We start from the raw sequence: 25,462 nt of genomic DNA on the forward strand, positions 1-25,462 counted from the left end.
TATATCTTCAAAGTCTGTGGCACATGACATTTCATGCTAAAAAGGCTATAACAATGACTTGAAATTCAAAGTAGTTCGCTCTGCGTTCTATATTAGCCCTGGTTTTGAATGGAATGCTAGTATAACTCCTTAACTCCAGTGTCCTGGGGAAGCTAACTCATTAATCAGTAGACATTAAGAGATGACCCATTAAGATCATGCTCACAGATACTTAAGTGAACTCTGGAGAAATAGCAGCCCCTTTGAAGCAGTCTGCTTGCAAAATCAAAAAGAGCCATTTAGAAAATCCTCTATAAAACTTAAATTTCAAAACCACTATCTGGACATTGTTGGCTGCCATTTGGTGTTCCAAGATTCTGAGTGGGTATAAATTTTTCTTCTATCTTTATCCAGATGTGAAATTATTCATGAAATCACCATATCAGCATGTTTATGGACTAAATATATCTATTTGTCATAGTAATATGTTCAACTTCTGTTATGAAAATAAGAATGCATTCCATAGAAAACAAGTTATTCAACAGAATTTGATAGTTTAACTTGTTAATTTCTTTTGGCAGTGGAAATGTTGGCGGTGATTTTACCCAATAACAGATTCTGACATTTAGAACTTGCAGCTATTACCTACAGCAGATCGTGTTTCCTCTATAGCGACTAGCTATTCCCTCCCTTCATCATCTTTTACTCTTTCAGGGATGTATTTTAGATGAGCTTTAATTTAGGATTTTTATAAGTGAAAGCATCATATTAATGGTACCTAAGGTGACAGAGTGTCTTGATTTTTGCATGTATGAGTATATATTTGGAATAAAAATATTCTTGGGAAAGGGGACTGTTAATATATATTATAAAAAAGAAAATTTGCTCTTATTTGGATTCCTGGGTACTTGAAAGGAAAGGTCACTTGAAAAAAGAGCCAAGATAACTTAATGAGTGAACTATTCATTTAGAAGAACTGATTATTTTACAAATTTACTGAAATCGAGTTGGACGAGGGATATTTTCCCCTTCAATTTGTAGGAGTTCAGACTCTAAGATATAGCTTTTAAATTTAATTATTAGATATTTCCTTTCCAATTATTTGTCATGTGTAGTATATTGAAATATTCCATCCTGAGAATTCACCTTGATTTAAGCAAAGCGGGTATAAAACTCTGGACAATTCTTTGGTAAGGGATTCATAATTTCCCCTTAATAAAAAGCACTTAGTACATGATTTGATTAGACAAATTCAATTTGCGTAAAACTTTCCAGGACACATCTATCGCATAAAAGGAAGGCAAGCTTTATTTTATTAATAAAACTGTTCTAAACCCTTGATAATAGTTTGGTATGTGATTTGTGTTTTTGTTCAGATTTTAATTATTTGGAGAATCTAAGCATTCCAGAAATATAATCTTCTACTTTGACATTGCTACTATTTTACTCTTCAGTTGTGCAGTTTGGTACTTGATTCTCTTTATTTTTTGATGGCCTATTATTATCTGGCACACCTGACTAACCAATGAAGCCTAGTAATTTAAAATGAGTTTTTCTATTTCACAAGAGATAAAGTAGCATTCTGATAATTTACAATCATGGCCCAAACAATGGAAAAATAGGAGATGTTTTCCTGAATTCCAAAGCAAACTGTGTATATATGAACAGGAAATAGAAATGCTTTAATTCAGTCTTAAAATTATAACATCATGGTAGTTCTTAAGACAACTATATGCATGCATAGCGATTCTCAAAAATTTGTTGAAGAAGTGGATAACCAGCAGATTTTAAACTTATCCCAATTAAAGTTCTGTTGCTTTCTATTCTAACAGCCACAAACAAGGACTACTCTTTATTGTTAGGTTGGGTTCTCCAGGAAGCAGACACCAAGGTGGAATTAAATGTAAGAGAAATTTGGGGGTGGGGTGGGAATGGCTATAAAGGAAAAAGGGGAGGAAAAACGGAAGTAGCCAAAGACAGCCTATAATGTGGGTGTGATATCTGTGAAGGAGTGAGGTCAATGAGAAAGAATGGATAGGAAGAGCCTCAAATTACAAAAAGCTTTGAGAAAATCTTGACTAGCCTACTGGGGTGTCTCAGAGTAATGATTTCTCATTAGAGTTTAGCTGCACTGGGCAGGCATGCCTTAGCTCTGGTACCCCCACCATGGTCAATTTATGGGAGTGACCCAACACGAGTGTGCCTCACTTTGAACATTGCAGTAGATCCCAAAGGTATGGTAGGTAGAGACTGTCAACTGACTATATTTCCCATTACTGGTTCTCCCTTCAAGGGAGACTGAGAGACTCCTATGACAGCCACAGTCTGTGTTCTCCAAAATATTTAATTACTCAACATAAAGTTTCTGATCCCTTGAATTTCCTGAATTTGTGTTCATTTTGTTCTCTGATATCTTGAAGACGATATCTATCTGTTATACTCTGTGTTCATTCTCTTTTCTCCCATTGGGAAAACCTAACATTCAATCATACACTCTTATTTCTGTAACTCTTGGAATATACTGGTTGTAACAATGGTAGAGAGTGAGGTCTCTCCGCAAAAATACAGGATAGAAGGCAAGGAGAATATTTATAGGTGAAAGAAATGACCCATTGAGACCAGAACATGTATCAGAGTTGAAAATAACATGCCTTACTTTTATGGTATTAATAGAAACACAAATGATGATTGAAGATCTTTAAAAACACGGTAAATAGAGTAAAGACCAGAAAGAGATGGTATGTTTGTTAGTGAGTGGTATATTTATATAAGGTACTCCAGCCAGGGGACTCAAGTGACAGAAATAAATGTACAGTTGTGCATGGAGGAGTCATCCAAGCATAGGCAATAGGCAACCAAAGGTCCTGAGCTAAGCACATGTTTGGTGGAGTCAGAGAAAAGTGAGGAAGATACTATAAGCTGGATGGAATGAAAAAGGGGGCAGGGGTAAGCGATGAGCTAAATGGGGCAACCTTGTCAGGATAAGCAGGGAGATTCTTCTGTAAAACCTTGATTTCTATTCTCTCTCTCTCTCTCTCTCTCTCTCTCTCTCTCTCTCTTCCTAAGTTCATTTATTTATTTTGAGAGAAAGTGCGAGTGGCGTGTAGAAGGAGAGAGGTAGAGAAAAATCTGAGATGACAGTGCAGAGCCCGACCCAGGGCTATCTCACCAATCTCAAGATCATGACCTGAGCCAAAATCGAGACTCAGAAGCTTAATCGACTAAGCCACCCAGACACCCCTATCCTGAATTTGATTTTGAGTCAAAGGACAAGCATCATAGTTTTCGCCAGATGAGCAACATGCTCTGATTTGTTTTAAAAGGATCACCCTGGCTGGTATCTGGCAAACGGGCTGAGGGACTATTATTAAGGATAGAACATCATAAGCATCGGGGAGTGTCCCTATATGAGAACAGAATGTCCAGTTCACCAAAAAATATAAAAATTCTAAGCATGTATACAATCAATCAAAAGGGCTTGTAAAACATGAAACAAAAGTGCCAGGAGATTTAGAAAAATTAGCATAAACATAGGGAATTGCAATACATTTTTTTTTAACTTCAAAGGAACAGACAAAAAGTCAGGACAACAAAGTTTATCCAAGAGATATAACAAAAATTCTGCATATAACAACTAGGAAAGTTTTCTCAGACTTCCATGGAACATTTATAAATACTGATTATGTAAATAGGCCAAAAAGCAGGCCTCGGAAAACTCTGCGGTAAGATAGGTATGGGATAGGTATATGAAGGTCTTCTTGTCTAGTCACAAAATGATTAAATTAGAAGTACATAGCAAAAGAGATATGAAAATATCCTGAATAATTAGAAATTGAGTAATTATACACTGATATTTAAATAAATCATAATTGAAGAAGAAATCCTAATAAGAATTTAAAACTGCCCAGAACTGAGTAATAAAGAACACACTACATATCAAAATTTAGACCTTGAGGGGCGCCTGGGTGGCTCAGTCGGTTAAGCGTCCGACTTCAGCCAGGTCACGATCTCGCGGTCCCTGAGTTCGAGCCCCGCGTCGGGGTCTGGGCTGATGGCTCAGAGCCTGGAGCCTGTTTCCGATTCTGTGTCTCCCTCTCTCTCTGCCCCTCGCCCGTTCATGCTCTGTCTCTCTCTGTCCCAGAGATAAATGAACGTTGAAAAAAAAAATTAAAAAAAAAATTTAGACCTTGAGGTAGGCAGACTTTTAAAATCAAGACAATTACATGTGGCTGTGAAAAAAATATATATTATATTTTACTATGTTAAAATGAGTTTTTCCCTTTTTTTTTGGTTAAAAATACTAAAGAAACTAAAACTGACAAGTCAAAACCAGAATGCCTACAAATAAAAAAGAATTATTAATACCAGTGATGCACAAAGAACTTCTTAGGATTTGAAGTTCAAGAACTAATTAAAAAATGGTGGAAAAGAAATGAGTCAGTGTATTATTAAAAAAATATGAGTATGAAAAATATATCACGATCATAATGAAATGCTAGTTTATATTTATTCTATGGAAAAATTTTCAAAAAATCTGACAATACTAGGCCATGAAGATGTGGATCCACTGGAAAACTTGCGTATTCTAGTGGGAATGTAAATTAACACACCCCCTTTGAAAAACAAAAGCTGTCTTGCAAAATTATGCTTTTTTTATACCCTACAACCCTAGGTTTGTTTTGGGCCAAATTCCCTCGAAAAGGAGACAGGGGTTCTTGGGCAATGCTCTGTTAAGGTTGTGCACACAGGAGAAGCTTGTAAGGGAGCAGGTATGCAGAATAAGGAGAGCGGGGAGCCAAGCAACGCCATAATAGGGGTGATCTCTCCACATCTTCCCTGCCTTGAGGCAGGGTGGCAGGCATTTGTACACTTTCATTGACTCCCAGCCACCCCAGGATGATAAGGAGATGAGGAAGAAATGCAATCCAGGCAACTCAGGTGATGCTGCACCTATTTCCCAAGAGCAATTCTCCAGGGAAGGTTGCAGGTCTAAGAATTTAGCGGCAGCACCACAGCAACTGGTAAACGGAATCTGGGAAAATCCGGGCAAGGCAGTACCAGCATCTCCCACAGCCTGAGAGAAACATTCTACATATGCGAGATTGTTCATAGATGCATTGCTCACAGTGGCCCCAAACTAGAAGCAACCTTTTGTTTGTTTGTTTGTTTGTTTGTTTTGTTTTGTTTTTTGAAGTTTATTTATTTTGAGAGAGAAAGTGCGAGTGGCGGAGTGCCAGAGAGATTGAGAGAGAATCCAAAGCAGGCTCCACACTGTCAATGCAGAGCCTGATGCAGGGCTTGAACTCACAAATTGTGAGATCATGACCTCAGCCAAAGTTGGATGCTTAACCGACTTAGCCACCCAGGCGCCCTGTAACCTTTGGGTTTATTGATATGACAGCTCATATATCAACCGTGGGATATTCACAAAATGGATTTTTATTCAGTCAGAATGAATTAACCTCAGCCTCATGCAACAATCTGGTTAAATTTCAGCAACATAAATATGAAGCAATAAATAAATTTTCATATTCCATAAAAGCCTATTTATGGAGTTAAAAAGTAATTAAAATATATAGCAATACATATTGATGAGTTTTAAAATATACAAAACTATGGAAAAGAAGTGATGAACAACAGATCTTGATGGTTGCTACTTTGGCTTACGACTGGTAGGACGATGGGATGGGGGTTGGGGAACACATATAAAATATTCACAGGGTGCCAGTTTTTATATTGAATGATAAATTTAGAAGCTTATTACATTATCAAAAACAAAAAAAAATGAATTAAATATAAACACATTTCAAAAAGACTCTGGATGGATGAGTGTGTAATGAATCAATAAATAGGATTAATAAACTTCTGGGCATCTATAATATTAAAGAAATAAGATTTTCTAATTATAAAATAAAGTTTCTGTTTAAAAGATGAATTAGAGATGGTCTTAAAATTTTGTTTTGCACCACCGGAAGAATGATTGTCTTTTACTTAAGTGGGAAGATTAGAAGGAAAGAAAATATGGAAGCAGATGGATGGTAGGAATTGAGATACTGGTTTCGTATTAGGCTAAGTCTAAAATGCTTATTCAATACTCAAATAAATACAATAGGTAGGCAGTTGAATTTTGACATTGTAGTTAAAGGGATAGTTCTGGACTAACAATACTATTGTAAGTTGCTACCACATAGTTAAAGCCATACACCTGGACAAGATCACGCAGGAGGTGAGTGTAGATGAAGTGTTAAGGTCTGAGAATGGATGCTTGCCAAGCACTGCAGCCGTTAAAGGTCCAGAAAAAGAGAATCAAGCAAAAGTATGTGAGCATTAGCGCATTGAGGTAGGAAGAGGTTTAAGACCGAATAACCTTCCAGGAAGCCGTCGTAGAAAGCAGGTAATTCATTGTGTCAAATGTAGCTGAAAGGCATAGTAAGATAACGACAAAAGATCATTGGATTGTCAATATGAAAGTCATCGATGTCCTTAACAGGTGGTTTTGGGGGAGTAGATGTAAGGACGACTGGAAGGAGAGAGGTTGAGGGTGGGGGACGGCAACCATAGAAACGTCTGATTTAAAGTGTGTCGAGTGGAAACAGGTTTAAGAATTGGTGCTCTGGCCCATTTTCTTTCCCTGAGACCGTCCGCTTCAGTGTTAGAAGTAATTACAGATATATGGATTTTAAAATCTAGAAAACACCCCTAGAATGAATTAATGCAATTCCATCATTTTTCACATGAAATACTTGGAAAATTAATACCCAGAAAAATAATGCTAGTTGCCTGAGAACATAAAGCTTATGAGTTAATGAGAGAGCCAGACCGAAATCGAAATTTTCAGAATCTTAATTCAAGAGTATTTATATCTCACTGAAAAAGTCAGCTAGGTTATAATTTTAATTTTTTTATGCAAGCAGGAATAAAATGTATTTGATTTAGCTATCAATATAATAGAAAGCTTTGCTGTTGGACATTATACAAGATTTATTCAACTACTTCATTTCCAGGATGTACCAAGTGTCTCCACTTTAACCCGTCCAAGTCCGACTCATCATTCTGGTTGCAGCTTACATGTCAGGAAAGTAAAGCCTCTGACCCCAAATTACGGAGCACAAAGCCAAATATAATACAATTTGTTATTATTCATGCTTTTGAATTATGCATGAAGTTACCTCTTCTATTTGCAGGAATAATTGAGACGTTATAAGTATATGAGAGCAAATGACTTCTAGCTTCTTTGAGAACCAGGAAGAGCCCTTTTCTCATCCTAGTAGTTTTTTCTTTAGTTATCAAAATGCAAATATAAGTTGAAAAACTTAGAACTGTATTGTCGATTACTTATACATTTAACCTGACAACCAATTCAGTGCTCATCAAGGGGCTTTTACAGTGAAAAATATAATATCCCAAACAAATGACAGATAAGATATACACATTTTGTGAAAAACTGACTTATATGTACGTTCAGGTCAGGATACATATCCACTTATGAGGAATTATAAGATAATTTCTCAGTCATGTCAATTGAAGGTAAAAGGAAAAGCTTCTTTGAAGAAATAACATGTCACGCTCTTTGGGTGCTTTCATTCAGAAGAAACATAATACCTTAGTAATATTAAAATCCCCTAGAGTGTGTGATATGGCTAATGTCATCTTTTTCTCTTTCTCCCTCTCTCTCTCTCTGACTACTTTGGAAGTCATCCAATGAGAAAAGTAAGGATTTGTTCCTTTCAGTGCAAGGAAGAGACAACTAAAGCATATCCATTATTGGAACTGGAAGTTAATGCAGTGCTCCTTAATAATACTCAGGACTAGAAATCAGTACAGGTCCTACATTAGACTTCCCTTTGAAGGATGAGTATATTGATTTCACTGGCATAATGTTCAAAAGGGTGACTATTTGCTAACTCTCTTCATCTTCTTCTTTGGTATAAAATCGAGGCTTTAGCATGTATTTTGAAAATCTCCTTTGTCTTTAATATTTCTCATTAACTCTAAATGTTGGGTACATTTTAAAGAAAGTTTAATATGCTAATTTCTGATTCATTTATACTGAAATCTTAAAACTGTTAAGTTTTGATATTTAAGAAGACTGAAGAGACCTATTAAATCCTTCAGTAAGTGAAAAAAAAAACATATTCTGAAGAAAATACTGTTAGAATACTTAAAATTTAAGTGTTCTTAATGTAAAAAAAATCCATAAATAAAGATGTGTTTTTCATTACAGAAATTTCAGTCCCTTTTCAAGATAGCCTGGTAAGAAAGGGGAAAAGATGGAGTAAATTAATATTTGGGGGACAGCTCTCTGCACTTTGGTGCCAGGTACCTTTTGCATATTTCCTATTTAATTCTCACCTTAAAATTTGACAGTAATATTGTTGAACCCACTTACCGGGTGAAAAGACCAAATTTTAGAAAATCTAAGTAGTTTTCCCAACAATACTCCCAAGTAAACTAATTTTCCCACAAAAGATCTCTGAATCTAAATATTGGCCTTGTTACTAGAGCTATATTAATGAATAAATTAATGAATAAGTAAATAAATTAGCAAAAAAATATTCCCATAATTTCACTTAGTATAGGTCTTACTGTTTTTGTATTATTATCTAATTAATTCTTTCTTCCCTACAAGAATGTAAGCTTTTTGGGAACTTGTTAGATACCTATTTTTGTGTTTTTATAGGATTTAGCCTAAAGAAGGGATCTATCTATCTATCCTTCTATCTATCTATCTGTCTACATCCAACCATCCATCCATCCATCCATCCATCCATCCATTTATCTATATGAATGATTGACCAATAATCTATGTTTACTCTTTTGCCTCTTGTGTGGAACTCAATCAAACTTCAGGTATTATGTGTTTATCTTTCAAAGTGTTACAAATTTGAACTTTCAGGTTTGGCTGACCAATCTATCAATTTACTTCAAAGTTATCATTAAACACTACATTTTCCAATAATTTACATATAAATCATTGAAAATAAAAACTCCGTGTGTATATTGTAATACTTATGATGAACACCTATAGTGTTTTTATATCTCAATATTTGTTTAACTGTATTCCATGCTGCCACATAGTCTATTCTAGCTTATATCTATTATAAAATATTCCACTGAATGAATGTGTCATGCTTTATTTAAATATTCTCTTATTCCTAGGTAAAAATGTTGCAATGTAACTATTTCCTATAGGTATTTTCTTCAGGATATATTTGTATAAATAAATACCTAAGTCCAAAGCCTGTGAACAATTTGTAAAACTTTTGATAAATATCACCAAATTTGTTTTCCAATTTGATTTTCTAAATTATTTTGCCCTTAGAAATATTTATTATGGCTGCTTTTTTTTGAAATCTTGTTCAAAGTATTACTGACACTTAAAAAATGAAGTAATAATTTTTAAATGGCACTTAATGTTTAAGTATTTATTTAAATTAGTGAGGTATAAGACCTTCACATCCTTTTTACTCATTTTATTTCTTTTAGAACATGACTTTTGAACAAAAGTAGATGATTAATTTGTTATCTCAGTGTACACAACTAAATTTCTTTTGTTATAGAGAGGATTTTGAATAAGTTGAGTAATAGTGCCACTCCAAGAATTTAGATTGGAGCAAATTATTTGATAGCCAACATATTATCAGAGTTCTTGTACCTGTAATCAGAAATTCTGCTAAATGGCTGTTTAATTTATCCTTAAAAGTCTTTTCTGAAATAACGCACTGCAATTTATTTCAACATGTAAATTGCCATTTTTTGGTGGTGGGGGGGAAGAATCTTTAGGTTTGATAAATGAATGTACTATTTTTTAGAAAAAGGAGGAGATGTTTTTAATGTTTTTAAAATATAAGACATTTCCATTGTTACTTGATATTTGTTAATTAATCCTAAACTAGAACCTAATTAATTCATTAATGGTATCTATGTATCACCAGGGATCTAGGGTACTCAGTTTAATATTTGTAGCAAACCAATATTGAAACAAGGGAAGAAAGAACCTGCGACAGGACAGAGATGAACTAATTTATGATCCTGGCAATGCCACTAACTAGGCATAAAGTATTAGGTTTTCTTGCCCAAATTTTGAGAAGTTTCTTCCCTTTCATAATTCACAAAAATGTAGAGAATCTAGAGTGTGAGACTGCTTGTCAAAACTCTTTGTAACATTGTCATGGCTAAATTATTATTACTGAAAGAGTTAAAATTATAAATTTCAAAGCTTTGTATTAGTAAAATGCCAGATAGCAAGGTGTCCATAGTTGGATATAAATTGGTTTTGCTGCTAAATCATCCTTATTAACAAAATGAACTCCTCTAAAGTCAGTGTTAATATAGACTTAGATACTCTTAGAACCTGAGCTGCAGACTCCATCAACATGTAGGGGAAAAAATAAACTTATACACAGATAACAAAGTTTGTTCATTTAGATTATTCATTCATGCACAGAATCTGTTCAAATACTATGAGAACACCTAGTATGTGCTAGTCACACACGAGCTATCTCACACACTGAGATATAATGACAAGCAGAACATGATTTTCTTTTCACATTCCACTGACATGGAAAAGTATGAAAATAAGTACAGCAGTAAAAATGGTTTTATTTGATTTTATAGGAATATATCGGATTTACTTACTAGAAGATTTAATAAGTTTAGCCATTTTGAAGTATTTTGTAACTAATTTTAATTGGTAGCTGGGTAATTCTTTCCATTTGGGGTCCAGTCATGCAACATTGCCCTCTCTCAGGTAGATAGTGGTTCTGATGCAATCAGTTGGGGGCTGAGGATTTCCATTTCTGTCAACATATACCACACGAAAAGGGTAGAATATACCCTCAAAAGCATTTGATAGGTACTAAAAAGAAAATTAAAAGTACATAGATTTAGGATTAAGGGAAGGTTGAACCCAGCTGGACATGTTGAGCACTGAAGCTAGCGTTAGCCTTGAGGGGATTTGCTAACCTGATGACCTTAAACTTTGATTGTCATGGATTTGAGGGACACAAGAGACAGGAGACAAAGCTCAGGAACTAATCACAACAGTATCTATTAGGAAAACCTTACTATAAATCAATTATCCTAAGAGCTACACTGTCATCCTCAGTGTACCAGTGGATAAGAAATACCCATTTCCTTAGTATCATCTCACCCAAAAGATGAATTACTACTTGAATCTTAGTATTGAGCAGGAGAAGTATCTGAAAAGTTGTAACAGTAAGGGGGACCTGATAGATTTGTAGCCTATATTTATAATACCTGAAATACCCAGAACATATCTGAAGAGACTGGGCAATTACGCTAAAGTGATCTCAAAATGGTAGTGCCTTGAGTCACCTGACAGAAGAAAATGTAAATCTTTTCTAAGGGAACTCACTTTTACCATGTGTCTCATGGAAAATGTGCAATCTGCAATCAACACTCAGTAAGTACATCTCAAAACAAGGCTAATTTATTCATTAATTTGTTCAATAAATAGTTATTGAACATCCACTATATATCAAGCACTCAACAGTGAAGAAAATAGTTGAAAATCCTTATTGTCATGGTGCTTATTTTCAAGTGGGGAGAGAAAGAATAAAATAACGAAATAATTAAAATAGAAAACATGTTAGATGGTAGTAAGTGATAAGGAGAGTGTATATTATTGGTTTTAAGGATGGAGGATGGGGCCACAAGCCAAGGAATTCAACTAGCCTCTACACCTATCTATATCTACATCTACATCTATATAAATCCAGAATAAATCTTCAATGGAATGCCATTCCCAGCAAACTGGCCAAGACAAACCAGAGTACTGGTAAAGATAAAGTACAGCAGAGATGCTTGCTCATTGTATTCATTTTATTTTGTTGCTGTGAAAAAGTCTTACAAACTTAAAAGGATGTAAATTTATTATTTTACAATTGTGTGGGTTAGCAGTCTACCAGTCTCCCTTTTGAACACTCTGGGGAAGAATCTGCTTCCTTGCCTTTTCCAGCTTCTAGGAGCTGGTTAAATTCCTTGGCTCAAGGCTATGTGTGTTCTTCAAATCTGGCAAAAGTAGGTGAAATCCTTCCCATGTTGAGTCACTCAGCCTCTTCTGCCTCCCTCTTCTACTTTTTATGGGCCCTTGTTTATTGAGTCCACAGCAGGATAACCCAGGGTAATCTCCCAGTCTTAAGGTTCTTATTCTTACATTTGCAAATTCTTTTTGCCATATAAGGTAACACATTTACAAGTTCTAGTGATTAGGACATGGACATGTTTGAGGTGTGAGGGGCATTATTACTCCTACCACTAATGGGAACATTAATTAACACAATTCTGAAAAAACCATTTACATTACCTAGAGCAGTTCAACAGGCACATAGTCTAAGACTTAGACACTTTACTCCTAGGTATACAAGCTAAGAAATTTTTCCACATATTCACAGGGAGACATGTATAGAATGTTTTTAGCAGAATTGTTTTTAATAGCCCCAGAGTAGAAAAAATCCAAATGCCTATCAATGGTAGAATGGATAAATATATCGTGAAATGTTCTAAAACAATATTATAGAGCAATGTCAATTAATGGTTTAACAATTATAGGCATCAACATTAATGAATCTCCAAAATGAGACATTAAGGTAGAGGAACAAGTCATAGAAGAATGCATAAGGCGTGATACCATTATATAGAGTTCAAAACATTCAAAATTAAATAGTATATTCTTTAGGGATGAATAGTTGTTATGAATTTTAAATAACAGGAGAGTTTTCAGCCTGAGTGATGGGTCCACATACACAAATGATTTCTTGACTATTCTTTTTTTGTTTCATTTACTTGATTTTAAATCTTTTCTGTAAATTATATTTTTTTTACATTTTTTTATCATGTAAGGTATATTTTACAATAATTTAAAAAAGATTTGTTGGGATGATCTTAGCTTTATTACATGCAGGCCTGTGTTTTGGGGCCAATTATTTCACTGAGTTTCATGGTTAATCATTTGCAAAATGGAGGTAATCCTATTTACCAATGTAAGAACAAAATTAAATAATGCATATAAATGGCTGAAAAAATAACCCATAATATGAAAGATTTATATATTTAAATTGATATAGTCAGTAATCATAAAAGAAAATTTGTAATTCTATATCTGGAAATCCATCACCTGAGGCTATTAAACCGTTAAGACTTTTTTATAAAATGATGAGCTGACATGATGGCAGACCAGGGGATGCTTAATTTTGAGAAAATTAAAAAAATGATCACATCATAAAAATTTGATAATTGTTTTTATCCTCAGCCTTTTTGTGCATTCTAACAATAGGTCACAGCCTTCTGTTAGTCTGAATTGCCTTTCTTCTAAAACATATCACAAGTGTGATTTTTTATTTTCCTCCCAAATATTCTAAGCCTCATTATAATGAATTCCATTATCCAAAATAATTCAAATATTCCTTCAATTTGTTCAACAAGTATTTATGGAGTTAGCCATTGTTTCAGATACTAGAGATACAGCAGTGAACAGACCATGCAGAGTCTTTGTCCTGATGGAGTTTAGAGTCATTCTTGTGGAAGGAGACAGAGCATTAACATATCCATTATTGATTCATTCATCTGTCTGTCCATATGCCTGTCTGTTTGTCCATCTATCCATCAATCTCCATGTATACAATGAATTTAGATAGATACATATGACCATGAAGGTAGCGAATGAACTGGCTACTAAGACAAAGAGTAAGAATAGTGGATCAAAGGTTGGTGAATGGCAACAGGGCACTGAGGAAGGCTTTCCTAAATAAGTGAAGAATGATGAGTTGACTGCTGTGAGGCAAGATGGACTTAGGAAACCATGGCAGAAGGTGTGCTATTCTTCTCTGCCCTGTGTTCATCTTTTTCCACCTGATGGGAGACTGATTGGCATAGACTGCATCAAGAGGCATTCTGACCTCTGACTTCCAGTTGAGTTTAGCCAATGGGGAGTATGAGCAGGAAATCAGAGTAGAGTGGGAGACTGAGGTGTAAGGGATTTATTTTTTCCTAATGGGTATATGTGAGGTGACTTTATACTACTAAAAAAAGTCAAAAGTCCCATCAGCTGGCCCTGAACACTTAGCTTTCTCTCTCTTCTTACTCTTTCAGGCCTCAAATGGCAAAGTATCCCACTGTCACTATCACTGGCCATTCTCCCATTCCTTGTAAATTTTCCTAAACCCTTTCCACCCCTTTGTAAATAGTATCCCCAATAAGCTTGAGGATGCCATCTCTTTTTTGCTGAGGTCCTGACTGATGCAGAGGCTGTTGAAGTAGACCATGTGAACAAAGCCAGAGAGAGGGGAATAGAAGTGGCTATGGGGAGAGGTCATTTTCTTCATATATTCTGGAGATACAACCAACTTGATGATGAATTGAAAGTTCTATCTAAAGTAAAAAAAGAGAAAGAAAGATTCCCATGTTGGGTTGTCGTGGAACGTGTAGAAAGTGGTACCATTAAAAGAGATAAAGAGCATTGGAGAGCTGGTGAGGAGGAGGATGGAAAGCAGGCTGTACTTTCTGAGTATGTTACATTTGGGATTTTTTAGATTTCTCCTTTCTGCTCTTGCCCTCCACGTGCAAAGGTTTAAAGGAGAAGGAACAGGTAGGAGGAAGCCAGGCTCATGAAGATGTATACTGGGTCATGAGGTTAAGGTTAAGGTCAATATTTGTTTTAAGCGAGGTATGGTGGTCAGGGGAGAGGTCTTTTCTGTGTATATAAATTTGGTCATTGTCAGCATGCAGTTGATATTTAAAGCCAAAAGTCTTGATAAGATTCCCTATGAGGAGTGCATGTGTCTGTTCCCTAAAACCTCCAAGTTCTTAATAAACACATCTACTTTCTTGGTCCACTACCATTGAAAAAAATCTCTTCTGTACTCTATATAGTTTGGGGACTACACAACTGTAGATCTCTATTAACAGTGACTGAGTGCCAAATTATTTCTATTTTTCTATATCTTTCCCTCCTTTCCTGAAATAATTATGGACAGCCTTTCTTCCTACTCACTTGCTTACCTTAGCTCTCAAATGTTATGGGAGTTACTATATTTCTTCTCACTTTTCCTTGTATATTTTTCACCTTCCCTCCTTTCTATTTATTGTTAAAACACTTTCATCTTTCAGTCAGCAAATATCCTCAGTCACAGCATAATGCACAATGTTTCTTTAGCTGCCTTCTCTAAGTGAATTCAATTTTTGTGCTTTTAATTTTTTCCTCTATTTTTATGCTTTGTTTTTTTAAGCTTTAGTTTTCAGAACTAACAAACTGCATCATAATGGATAGGTTGGCTCTAGATTTCCCTTAATTAATTCTCTGCATAGAAAAAAGCAGTAGTTATTTTCCTTCAAAAAAAAGCCATCATTATGAAAGGATAATTATTATTTTTTTAACTGGAGTACTACCAGGGACACCATCTCCTAAAAACAAAACAAAACAAACACTTTCCCTAGGTTAGTTCCCATATTTTTAAAAACTGTTAACCATTATTCTATTTCATCTATGAGATAAGACAGAAAATGATCAATTCTTAGGCTTTTAGGTAATGGAATCATGTCTTCCTTTTCTTCCACTGACATACATGGGTTGTATTTAGAGATTCCTTGGTAATTGTTGATCCACTGGGGTAATCAACAGTCCTAGTTTGCCCAAGATAGTCCCAATGTCAACACTTCAAGTTCTGTGTCCAGTGAAATCCATTGGCTCCTGCCGACCAGGACTGTTAGTCACCTTACAATATGTTGGACTTTTTGAATCATTTGAAAGCTCACAGATGCAATGTAGAGATAAAGAACTTGCTGGAATGATTCAAAGTAACAATTAGGTATGGAGCTGATAGGTTTCGCATTTATGAGGATGCAGTTCTTAGAAAATAAACTACTTTTATAAAAATAAAATTAATGGCATCCTTTTCTCATATTTTCATTCTGATAAAAGGGAGTGTAATGTATTTCTTATCTAGTCTAGGGTGTGTGATTTATATGTGCCAATATTTAGTATTTGGGGTACATAGCCAAGCAAAAACAAAACAGATAAATATTATATAGTATATATTCTTGGAGTTTTATAAGAACACCAATGTGATGAGAATTAAAACAAAACAAAACAAAACAAAACAAAACACCACATCCTTCTTGCCTACTATGTCAAAGGCAAATGTATTCATTTTCTATTCAGGGCTCTAGAAAACCAACTTTTGTGTGCAGTCTCATGTCCTTGGCACCCTGTACAGTTTATTTTTTACCTATCATTGTCCTATTATTTCTACAACTTTATCAAAATAAATTGTTTCCATGTTTTATACTGCATCATCCTCTTACAAGAAAGGAAAACTTGGGGCACCTGGGTGGTTCAGCTGGTAAGCATCAGACTCTTGATTTCAGCTCAGGTCATGATCTCTGGGTTTGTGGTAGAGGGCCCATATTCAGCTCTGCACTGATAGTGTGGAGCCTGCTTAGGTCTCTCTCTTTTTGCCTCTCTCCCATTCGTATGTGTGCACATGCACACATGCACATGCCTGCTCTCTCTCTCAAAATAAATTACGATTTAAAAAAAAAAAGAAAGGAAAACCTTCATTTTCTTATCTCTATTAAACAATTATAATTACACAATTGTAATTAAACGATTACAAATGTTTTAAGATTGTGAATGAAAATGGCAAGGTTTGAGAGAATTAGCTTCTTTCTATTACCCAATACAAGCCAAAAAATACAAGTTCTCTTAGAAGTATGTAATTTGCTTACAAGCCATAATCATCAAGACAGTATGGTATTGGCACAAAAACAGACACATAAGCCAATGGAATAGAATAGAGAACCCAGAAGTTGACCTACAAATATGTGGCCAACTAATCTTGGACAAGGTAGGAAAGAGTATCCAATGGAAAAAAGACAGTCTCTTTAGCAAATGGTTCTGGGAGAACTGGACAGCAACATGCAGAAGAATGAAACTGGACCATTTTCATACACCATACACAAAAATAAACTCAAAATGGATGAAAAGCCTAAATGTGAGACAGGAAACCTTCAAAATCCGACAGGAGAAAACAGGCAGAAACCTCTTTGACTTCAGTCTCAACAACTTCTTGTTTAACATGTCTCCAAAGGCAAGAGAAATAAAAGCCAAAATGAACTACTGGGAACTCATCAAGATAAAAAGCTGCACAGCAAAGGAAACAATCAACAAAACTAAAGGCAGACTACAGAATGGGAGAAGATATTGGAAAATGACACATCGGATGAAGGCTTAATATCAAAAATCTATGAAGAATGTACCAAACTCAACACCCAAAAAACAACCAATCCAGTGAAGAAATGGGCAGAAGACAGGAAGAGACATTTTTCCAAAGAAGGCATGAAGATGGCACACAGACATATGAAAAGATGTTCAACATCCCTTATCATCAAGGAAATACAAATCGAAACCACAATGAGACACCATCTCACACTAGTCAGAGTGACTAAAAGTAACAACTCAGGAAACAACAGATGTTGGCAAGGATATGGGGAAAGGGGAACTGTCTTGCACTGTTAGTATGAATGCAAACTGGTGCAGCTACTCTGGAAAACAGTGTGGAGATCCCTCAAAAAAGTTAAAAATGGAATTACCCTATTACCCAGCAATAGCACTAGTAGGTATTTACCCAAAGGATCCTGGAGTGCTGATTTGTGGGGGCACATGTACCCCAACGTTCATAGCAGCACTATCAACAATAGCCAAATTATGGAAAAGCCCAAATGCCCATCAACTGATAAATGGGTAAAGAACATGTGCCATATATATATATATATATATATATATATATATATATATATATTATATAATGGAATACTACTCGGTGATGAAAAGAATGAAATCTTGCTAATTGCAACAGCATGTATGGAACTGGAGGGTATTATGCTAAGCGAAATAAGTCCATCAGAGAAAGACAGATCATATGATTCACTCATATGTGGAATTTGAGAAAGTTAATAGAAGAAGGTAAGGACAAATCAGTTATAAACATAGAGGGAGACAAACCATAAGAAACTCTTAAATACAGAGAACAAACTGAGGGTTGATGCTGGTGGGGGGGTTGAGAGGGTAGAGGAGGTGGGTGATGGGCATTGAGGAGAGCACTTATTGGGATGAGCACTGGATGTTGTACGTAAGTGACAAATCATAGGTATCTACTCCTGAAGCCAAGACTACCCTGTATGTTAGCTAACGTGACAATTAAAAAAAATATATGTAACATACCTACTTTTTTTCTCAAAATTTTATCTAAATTCTCATTAGTTAACATACAGTGCAATATTGCAGGAATAGAATTCAGTGATTCATCACTTACATATAACACTCAGAGCTCATCATAACAATGATGCCTATCACCCATCTAGCCCAACTCCCACCCACCTTCATCCATTAACCCGCAGTTTGTTCTCTATCTTTGAGTTTCTTATGGTTTGTTTCATGCTCTCTCTCCTCACCCTCCATATGTGCATCTGTTTTGTTTCTGAAATTCCACATAGGAGTGAAATAATATGGCATTTGTCTTTCTCGGACTGATTTATTTTGCTTAGCATAATACACTCTAACTCTACCCATGTTGCTGTAATGGCAAGATTTCATTCTTTTTGATGGCTAATATTCCATCTTCTTTATATATATGTAACATCTTCTTTATCCTTCATCAGTCATAGTTTGGCTATTGTTGATAATGCTGCTATAAATATTGGGTTGCATGTACCCCTTTGAATCTGTATTTTTGTATCCTTTGGGTAAATGCCTAGTAGTGCTATTGCTGGGTGACAGGGTAGTTCTATTTTTAACTTTTTGAGGAACCTCCACACTGTTCTCCAGAGTGGTTGCACCAGTTTGCCTTCCCACCAACAGTGCAAGAGGGTCTCCCTTTCTCCATATCCTTGCCCACACCTATTGTTTCCTGAATTGTTAATTTTAGCCATTCTGACAGTTATGAGATGGTATCTCATTGTGGTTTTGATTTGTATTTCCCTGATGATGAGTGAGGTTGAGCATCTTTTTGTTTGTTAGCCATCTGGATGTCTTCTCTGGAAAAGTGTCTTTTCATGTCTTCTGCCCATTTCTCATCTGCATTATTTGTTTTTTGGGTGTTGAGTTTGATAATAAGTTCTTTAAAATTTTGGATACTAACCCTTTATCTGATGTGTTCTTTGCAAATATCTTTTCCCATTCTGTAGTCTGCCTTTTAGTTTTGTTGATTGTTTCCTTTGCTGTGCAGTGTAATATACTTACTTATTAATTACTGAAGTTTAACAGAGAAATAGGTAGGCTTTAACCTGTCCTCTACTTACTATCTCCTTCCCCTTAACTCAAAGTGGAGCAACATTTTTTATGAGAAATGCATCAGAATTTTCTCTTTTTTTCTTGAGATAACACATATTTGTCTATGAAAAGCTGCAAAATACATCAGTTGGTAGAATTTTTAGTTACTTTGTCTACATTATTCAAATAATCAGAATCCTGAGTCAGAAGAACGGAGGTTTGGCTTCTGTGTTTAATTTACATTAAAATGACATGGTTGTGCTAAATTCTAAATTCCTGTCCTTTAAGTGATCCATTAGTTATCTTTATTATTAATGACTACACTCAGAGAACATCAGTATTCAAAGATAGAAATATAGTCATGAGGGCCAAGTTGTCCTTGAGGTAACTGGAGTTAAAAAAAAAAAAGTAAAAGACAACTTTGTCTGTTCTTTTGCACAGGCCCACGATGTAATGATGCATGACTATTGGAGTCTGTATGCATTGTTTTCTCCTTTTAAAATTCCCTCTCCCCCTCACAAATCAATTTACTGCTTGGCAAATAAGCACATAGTATATAAAGGCAATTTACAGGTTGATACAATTGAAAGGAGACCATGAATTTTTTGGCAAGGGACCACATTTCGCCTATATGACAGTTCTGGTGATGGAAAGCTGTTTACAATATTTGATATATGATCTATTACACCTGCTGTATTGTGAGGGAATGAAGATATGGTTAAATGGAACCAAGTAAAAGTTTAGGAATCCAAATTCTCATACATCTTTCTCCACTTGTGTATGATTCTTTTTCACAGTCTTGTCAAAACTGGGAATTGGTTTGTTCTGATAAAAGTAATTTCAGTATCTAAAGACATTGCAATTATTTTACCAAAATGCTATTAAGGTTCATATTTGTTAACAGTTTTCATTATGGTATTTATATAAACAATGGAAGTAATTGGTTACACTTCAATGTCAAAATGACATTTCACATACTTATATGAATTATAAGGGTCTCTTTTGTAAGTTATTTTGTTGTGCCTGTACCCTTGGAGGTCCTGTCTGTGAAGTCAAGGCAAGATAGATGTTGGCTTAATAAGAGAAAGCCTTTCTACGACAGGAGATTCTAATATAGAATTTTAATATAGAATTTTCCCTGTGAAGTTATAAATTTCCTATAAAAGTAAATGTTTGAGCAAATGCTGGAAGACCCTCTGACAGGAGTACCATTACAAAATTTCCATGTTGCTTCTGAGATCAAACTAGGTTTCCTCAAAAATCCCTTTTAAGTTTTTGTTAATGTTTATTTATTTTTGAGAGAGAGACACACACAAAGTGCGAGTTGGGGAGTGGCAGAGAGACAGAGAGAGAGAGAGAGAGAAGCACAAAATCCAAAGCAGGCTCCAGGCTCTGAGTTGTCAGCACAGAGCCTGATGCAGGGCTCAAATCCACAAACTGCGAGGTCATAACCTGAGCCGAAGTCGGATGCTTAACCGACTGAGCCACACAGGCGCCCCTCAAAAGTCCCTTTTAAATCTAACGTGCTAACATTCTCAATAAGAATTCTATAACTGATATTTACCACAGCTGTATATGACATATAACAAATCCGCCACGAACACAACTTTAAAATTTGAAAATGATTTTGGCTGTTTCTGTGAAAGTAGATGTGAGGATGTTAACCTCTCTTAAAGGTAGTGAGTGCTATGCTTTTTCTTGAACATTGTCTTTTCCATTGTACTGTATGATTCTAATATATATATATATATATATATATATATACATATATACACGTATATACACACACATACATATATATATGTGTATATATATATACACATATATATATGTGTATATATATATATATATACATATATATATGTATATATATGTGTATATATATATATAAATAAAACATGTCTGGAGCTTTTTAATAATTCATGCTCTTTTTCATTACAAAACCAAAAATCAGCTTAAAAACTTAGTAAAATTTTTATGAAAGCTGGAGCCTATAATAACTTTGACTTTTTTAAGGAGTGGAGACAACAACATTGCTTCCTTATATACCTCTTTTCAATAAAAACCAATTTAAAAATTTACATTTTTCAAGGAGGGCTGATTCTCACAAACAAAACATAAGTATGCATCACACTGCGCCAGGGTGGACGCCTGTCACTCAAATCACTGTCATGCCGCAAGCTACCCTGATACAATCAGAAAGGAAAATAGAGTTAGTTAGATGGGTTTACAGAAGGATGTCTGCATGAGTGGCAGATGTTTGCGCTATAACAACGTTATGTGCACTCAATTTTTATTATAGAACAATTGTTCTAATAACTTTTATGTTCATGATCAATGTGTCATAAATTCACCTGAGTTTCAAAAATGATCTAAGAAATCCAAAGAATTGCTCTTCTGTTGTTTTCTCCCAATATATTCAATAATAACAATAAAAAAAAGTAACTTATGTGAGCAGGTATTGAACTGTGGATTCCGACAATCTGTGAGATCTCAATATGTGGCCCAAGTCTTCCTGGTTCATGGAAGACCTGCCATTATATCCAAGATGATTATCAATCATCACCTGCACAATATTGTCTGCTGTAAGCGGGTCGTGTGACTAATAGCAGCAATTCAAGCATGATCTGGAAAGCTGTGATCTTTATTGACTAAGTGAACTGGTGACTCTCTCTTCTCATGTTGTTTGTACTCAATTTGTGCTGCTTTCAGTTATTGATATAGTCTATTACTATTTCGGTTATGATATCGTTCCACATTATATGAAATCAATAGTAAGTGTCACGTGAAGCAAGAAACATGTTCATTTATCCTGTAGAAATATTTTAGCCTATGTCTGTCATCCTCAATTTCATTCTGCAATAAGTTGATGGAAATGATCTAGGCTTGATTATCAATTTATTTACATATATAATAGGCTTTTACTTTCACATTTGTAAATATTTCTGCCATCTTTACCACAGACTACTGATTCCTCAACATTAATACTGATAGTGACCACCTTTTCAGCTGAATGAAAGCAGAAAACAGGCACAATATTATTTCAGGGAAGTATACATTTGTTTACTGTCTTGGAAATCAACTTCTACCTAACTTTTGTCCTGAGCATATATTTGTATAATCTTTAAGTACAGGTAGTATATTTACATATACACACACATTCATATTGCATTGGTTTCTACTAGAAACAAATCTGATTTAAATTAAATGTCTTCCTGTATTTAGTCTGAAATGCCAGCTGTTAATTAGCCAAAAGAAACACAGTGTAGTCAGTAAGAGCATAGGCAGGTGGAACCAGACTGTTTAGGGGTAAATTTGGTTAAATAACTTATTAGCTATATAATATTAAGAACTTAATTAAGCACTCTGTGTTCAACTTCATCATCTGTAAAATTAGTTGTTGGGAAATAAAATGTATCAGTTCATGTTCTAATTGTTTTTAGAACAGTTTCCGGCTCATAAAAGTACTCAATTACTGCTACGCTCTTATTAATTGTTATCCTAGTGAAGTATCAAAACTAGGCACTTGGCTACTTGGATTTGGGCTCCGCAACATACAAATGGCATTTAGATATGAAACTGAAGCTCCCGAAGAGAAGCGGGCTAAGAGAAGTAAGCCAAGACTGCATGTCAGTGGCCAGACCAGTATTTAGAGGTTTAGCCAGAAAGTGAGACTAAAGAATGGCTGACAAGATTTGAGGAAACAAGGACACTATTCTGAAAACCCAGTGCAGAAAGTATATCAAAAAAGGAAAGAGTGATCAGCTCTTTCCACTGTGAAGATGAGGTGATGGTAGGATTAAGAATTGTCCATTTGTGGGGCACCTGGGTGGTTCAGTCGGTTGAGCATCCAACTTCAGCTCATGTCATGATCTCACAGTTTGTGAGTTCGAGCCCCGTGTTGGGCTCTGCTGATGGCTCGGAGCCTGGAGCCTGCTTCAGATTCTGTGTCTCCTCCTCTCTCTGCCCCTCCCCTTCTCATGCTCTGTCTCTCTGTCTCTCAATAATAAATAAACGTTAAAAATTTTTTAAAAATTAGAATTGGCCATTTGTGTTGGCAACTGGATAATAGCAGTTTCATAATGTGATGGAGTGAGAAAGAAGCAAGGTCATGGGAAAGGATGGTACAGAGTACAGACAACAGATTCTAGTAGCAGAAAATCATGCCAATAGACGGGAACAACAAAAGTATATGAATTTATTTCCTGTTGGGATGTACTGTAGCATGTTTATTTGCTGATAGAAATGAATCAGTGGAAATTGAAACTGATGATGCAAGAGATGAGGGGATTGGTTATAGGAGCGAAATCCTTCAAAACATGCAAAGGACTGGGCACCTAGGTGGCTCAGTTGGTCAAGTGTCCAACTTATGCTCAGGTCATGATCTCACAGTTCATGAATTCGAGCTCCACATCTGCACTGACATGCTGAGCCTTCTTGGGATTCCCTCCCCCCATTTGTGCCTGCTCGCTCTCTCTCTCTCAAAATAAATAATAAACTTAAACCTGTAAAGGACTGGAGTTACCATGTTCCAATTTACCATCAAGGGTAATTTGTTGTAGTTGTTTTTATTGTCTTCTTGGCCCCGCAAGTAAGACTCTTTGTTGTTGTCCCACCTACAAGAGAGCTAGGAAACAGGCATATAATAAATATTTGTTAAATGAACATATGTACAAATACATGAATGAAAACATAAGTAAACAAATGAAGCAGTGGTATGACCTTAGCTGGGAGGACAGACAATTCTTTCATTGTATCCAGAGGGAAGAGAAGCATATAGGAGTAGATAGATATACATTAGTGGGGTTGTTGATCTAACACATAGGTGTTTCTATCAGACTACTTCTATCATATTACTGAAATATAATATGCATGATTTATTTTAAGGTGGAATAATGAGATACAAAGTTAAGGAAATCTTATAGAGAATAACAAAAAAAGATAATGAGACAATGGGAGAAAACCATGTTTTTTTAATGGTTAGAGATTTGACACAGGAGATAAAACATCTGACTATGAAATTTAGAAAGAGAAAATAGAAAAAGAGATGGAAGAAAATTATCAAATCAGTATTACAATAGCTATGTTAAAATAATGTGGAAATACATAATCATCATTAAATTTTCATAATCAAAAATATTAAGTGAAGAGCTCAAAGTTTGCAGAGAGAAGAATAAGACAGTTCTTATATAGAGTTTTCATACAAAGTCAGGAGATTCTCAACAGCAACACTGGCAGTCAGAAAACAAAAAAGAGTAATGATTTTAAAATTCTGAGGAAATCTTGGTTTTATCATAGAATTCAGTACTGGGACAGTTATGAATCCAAAGTGAAGATACAAAAATACACTATCAGATATGCAATTTCTCAAAAATTATCATCTTTGCAAACATATTCAGGAATTTACTAAATTGAGAAAATTAAATAAGAAATGACAAGAACATGAGATCAAAGAAACTGGAAATCTAAACCAAAAGATAGGCATAAGATGACTGGGACACTATTCTGATTTCTATATACATAGTTATGCCTGATTTTGAATGTCATATGAATGGAATCATGGAGTATATCCAGTTTTGTGTCTAATTTCATTTACTCAAAAATGAGGTTCAGAATAATCCATGTGTGTTGAGGTTCAGAATAATCCAGTATTCTCTTCTGATTCCCCCACTGAGAAAGAACTCACTGCCCAGCTGCAAGAATTCTGGTTAGCTGATAGCCTCCACCTGAAGCTCCTCCAAGGTCCACCTCAGCTTTCGGTCCAGTGTACACTTTCCTTGAGGGCAAATCAAGGCAGAAATAGGTTGAGGTCATGCTGTTATTCAGATGGCCTCTGCCAATGATAGTAAAGCCTTATGCAGAGCCCCTCTGATGGGAAGTCCTTGCTCATGAGCTCTCCATTGAGCTGACACAGACTTTCAGGAATGAAAAGGCATGAGACGTCCTGACCAATCAAGTTTTCTCTTCTCTCCTCAGGTGTTACTTTCCAATACTGTCCTGCAGTCAGTCCTACCTCTTCAGTGGCTGCTTCCTGCCAGACGTAACCTGTGATCATGGATACATTGTTCATGTAATTTTTTTGATGACTAGTATTCTATTGCAAGAGCATATCACAATTTCTTTATCCACTCTCTTGGAATTTGGAGTTGTTTGTGGGTTTGGTTTATTATGAATAAAGCTGCTCTAAACGTTCTA

At 35.4% G+C, this 25,462-nt stretch overlaps 1 long non-coding RNA gene across 1 annotated transcript; it reads left to right on the top strand.

The window, feature by feature from the left end:
- Positions 1–226: 226 nt before the first annotated feature.
- Positions 227–25,462, top strand: LOC109503104. The gene is made up of 2 exons (XR_002162004.2): positions 227–360; positions 25,244–25,462. It is a non-coding gene; the product is annotated as an uncharacterized LOC109503104 (long non-coding RNA).

The sequence above is a fragment of the Felis catus genome, chromosome C1 (assembly GCF_018350175.1).
Source record: "Felis catus isolate Fca126 chromosome C1, F.catus_Fca126_mat1.0, whole genome shotgun sequence".
NCBI classification, from domain to species: Eukaryota; Metazoa; Chordata; class Mammalia; order Carnivora; family Felidae; genus Felis; species Felis catus.